Source organism: Homarus americanus, unplaced genomic scaffold (genome assembly GCF_018991925.1).
Source record: "Homarus americanus isolate GMGI-L3 unplaced genomic scaffold, GMGI_Hamer_2.0 scaffold18284, whole genome shotgun sequence".
Classification (NCBI taxonomy): domain Eukaryota; kingdom Metazoa; phylum Arthropoda; class Malacostraca; order Decapoda; family Nephropidae; genus Homarus; species Homarus americanus.
In genome coordinates, this window is record NW_024753869.1 from 240,045 (window position 1) to 244,274 (window position 4,230).

The following is a 4,230-nucleotide window of genomic DNA, read 5'->3' on the forward strand; positions in this document are numbered from 1 at the left end:
GAGAGTTGTCTCATTACTGCTAAACGACTTTGATTGTGTCTGTCTTCCCTCTTACCACATATACTGGTTTACAACCTTTGTATTTAACTATTTTTATTGAAGTAAAATATTATACGTAGAAAGAAATAATATTATAATCTCAGTACAGGTAATATATAATTTTATCTGAATACGTCTGTTCTATCTGTTGGTCCTGAACCCCTGAAACACCTCATAACCGAACCTTGACGTCATCTAAGTCTCATAGCGTTGCCATTTCCCTCTTGATATACTCACCAACTTGTTTTTCTTTATTTGTTTTATAGACACCCATAGAAAAACGTATACGGGAAAGAAATGGAACTTGCTTAGAGTATTATACAAATTACGAAATAAGAGTAAAACACATTTGTAGTAGTAAGAACCGTATTCGAAATAATCATTTTGACAGGGTTACCAAGATAGATGAAACCCGAACCTCAAGACACACCTGATAAAGTCATCCATGTAAGTTTGTGTTTTATTGTTGTTGTTTTGCTTTTGTTGTTGTTGTTGTTATCTCCAGGAGTTTCACCTTGAGGAATTGTTGTTGTTGCCGGCGAGAACCATACCAAAAGTAGTCTGAGAGAACAACTAAAAGGTCATATTTTGTCTATCTCTACGTCGACGCCATAAAAGGTGTTGTTGATCTCTCTGCCACAAGGTGTCAATAGGCTGTAGGTGATTAAGTTAACCTCCAGGAGGCTCGTCTACCTGCACGATGATTACGTCACCCACTAAGTCCTGTACGTAACTTAGTAAACACAAACTAAGTTATGATAAAAAGATACTCTCTCTCTCTCTCTCTCTCTCTCTCTCTCTGCTCCTTGAAGACGCCTTCACACCACTGACAAAACCAGTTACAGTGATTATCGTTATTACTGATTAACTACTAGACTACCTTGTTATCAGGAGACGTTGGTCAGCGGCCAAGAGGATGATCACACAGCGGCTTCTACTGTGCCTTGTTAACACTAACTGTTCTAACAGATATAATTAGTAAAATTTATCCTATGATCATTAACAAGTAAAACCTTTGAAAATGACATTTAACACATTGAAGGGTGACACGATACTGTGTGTGTGTGTGTGTGTGTAGTAATATACTGGTTCGTGAATTAAGATTTCATAAATAAGGTTTTGATGAGGTAACCAGAATTAATCTGTATAACACGCCCACTTATAGCTCAGGTTACCTTAATCTAAGTTTGGTTCACGTGGATCACCTTACCCGCGCTGTCTGATGGATCAATACACACACACACCTACACACACACACACACACACACACACACACACACACACATACACACACACACACACCAGACCTCCAATAATATGATCAATAATATCAAGCAACTCTGAGACCTAGAGGCCATTGCTCGGTACAGTGCATCACACCTCCACTATAACACCAACGATAAACGAAAATAATACCAGCAGCCGAAAATACGCGATCCATCAATAACTAAAATGTTCAAAGTTGTGGCAAATTCTACGATAATCAGACTGGGGTAATGAGTTGGCTTTCTATCTATTATTTAACTCTACAACTCTACACTAGTTCGGTACATAACACTAAACTTGTATTTGACGAGTTTCAGTTTGGTGACTTCCCATCCGAGCGTAAACATCATGTGATACTCTGTACTGTACTAGGTGGTAAGAATGAACCAGTCCATCTTAGAACAAGTAATATAAACAAGTAAACAGCTTACTTTTAGGTCCAGATTTTGTAAGAACACAACTGGAGTGACACAATACATCATCCACCTTCGTTTAAAAATATCGAGATAAGACACATTAAGTCGGGTCAAATTTAGTCTAAAATCACTACTGGTGCCAAACTGTTACAGGTAAGATTCATTACAGCAGAACACCTCTAGTCATAGTGAATATCTTATTATTTAGATTGGAATGTGATCGATATGTCTGGCAGGTAAAGGTTAGGAGGACAGTTGACGCACGCAATTGTATATAGGTCAATTATGTATATTATGAAGGTTAGTAAACAGTGAATATGACAGACTCACTTCAGCCAATACCTAAGACTCTTTTTACTCCTGAAGGTTGTAAGGGGCGCCGCACCTGCCTGGGTCGTACATGGCCGCCACAATATATGAGAGGACATTTCTAAATAAGGAAGGTATTTTCTCACACAACTGAAGCCAACGTTCTGCCTCGGCCGTTACTTAAGGCCTACTACGCCTGGAGCGTCAGTGACTTCTTCAGGCCCAAGAAGGTCGTGCGTATGATGAGTGTTTGTCCTGTACGATGATCACGTCAGCAGGTGTCTTAATATAATAACCATGTTCACATCAAACACTTACTGAGTGAATCAAATTTTAGGCGATGTTTTTTAACTATTTTATAACTGTTACATCTGTCAGGTGTCCACTACCGCCATTCTGTACTCCATCAGTCCCTCATACACGCTGCTTAAGTCTTTCCATATTCATCTACCAATGCACTGCATAATTATCCACAGGATTATCAAAAGATCAGCAATGACTGTAAATAATTGAACTAATCCACGAAGCAATTTTCTTTCCAGTCAAGGGTCGGGATAGCAGCCATTTTCTTATTATGTCTTAGAATCAATTACTGGGTCGTGTTAGTCTCAGAGTATTGTGCCCTTGACCTCTTGTACTGGCACGGCTGTAGAAGATATACCTCATAATTTTATACAAACACTGACTGTACAGTATATATTAAACAGCTCACACCCACAGTACACCACAATACACCACAGTACACCACAATACACCACAGTACACCACAATACACCACAGTGAGCCACCACAGCACTCTGAAGAGATTCACTTTAGGTCATATTCCCAGATATAAGACGTATTAAAAAATCCCGGGTAATTGAACCCTTTAAGCACTAACTCAGACCCCGATATATATATTGGCCTTTGTGGTGAGCTCCCAATTACTGTGGATCATACTAACAAGACACGTTAACCTATCCGGGGGTGTTCGTGCCAGGGCTACCGTGTGATCGCCACCTTCACCTTTCCCTTTAAACCAGCAGTGACCCCGACCTCAGCTACTAAGGTGCCTGTAGACTAAACTGTAGATGTAATGTGTAACAGATCCTGGACCACGACAATAACACTTATTCTAGCAGAACTGAGTAACGGAATACTGCCGTTTGTGAACCAGCTGCACACACACACAACACTGTCCTGCTCTAGAGACATTATTAGCATATACACGTGATAAATAATTAATCAAATATATTTAATGTTTGACTTAATAAGGGACGTCCCTCATTCACACAGGTGGAGGTAGTCTACTTAAGGGTGGTATAAATAAAGCAGTCAAGGGTTCAGATTTGCGCAGGGGCCATGCTAATCTTCTCTGTATCGTTCCAATTTTAGTATATGTACTGCCGAAGCAAGTACAAGCAGTCAAGGGTAGTACACTGACCCACATAAACACACACCTCACCTGGTAATCTCTTCTCAGCGCTCAACTCCCAATAATTAAACATCACGGTTTTTTTTTCTACTCCACAGCCTTTAGTTTCTATTATAAAGTAGCTATCAGTCCTCCTATGTTCTTCACTACCACGGAACCTTTCACTCTCATTAAACACTGTAATTACCTGTATCCTTCATCCCCCTGGGCATTGAACACAGTAATCAGCAAGATACACGTGAGTAAGACTGACTCAATATCACTAAAAGTCTTTGTAATCGTAGAGGAAATTCGAGCAAATAACCAGTGGAATGTGATCACCCTCCCTCCTTTACACTCACCACCCCGTCACCTCTGGGGTAGATTTAGCCACTGATACCAGGATCCACCACCGCTCACCTATTTGGCCATTACCAAGTCTAATAACAGAGAACACGTGATGCTGTTATTGCCGTACACCAGTGTTTCCAAATGGGTAATAATGAAGAACGGGATAAACAATGGGACAAGGGGATTAATGATAAACCTCAGTAGAATACAGACATCCAGAGAGAGGATGGGGAGGCCAAGAGAGGGGTCCTTCAACCTCATCAACAATATACACTCGTTATCCTGAGAGAGCTTAAGGAACCCTGATAACTACTGCAAGACAACCGCCACCTAGTACCAGTGACTAACAGGGACAGATTTAGGCGAGGGTCGATTACACACTGCCGTCAATGATCTCAGTATCAACCCACAAGAGACCAGCGACATTTACCTTCATCATCGTGTCCTTCCTTCTCT

At 40.6% G+C, this 4,230-nt stretch overlaps 1 non-coding gene across 1 annotated transcript; it reads right to left on the bottom strand.

Annotated features, from left to right (window-relative positions):
* Window positions 1–3,320: 3,320 nt before the first annotated feature.
* LOC121855640 lies at window positions 3,321–3,428 on the bottom strand. Its single transcript, XR_006086820.1, has one exon. It is a non-coding gene; the product is annotated as a U6 spliceosomal RNA (small nuclear RNA).
* Between the last annotated feature and the right edge of the window lie 802 nt (window positions 3,429–4,230).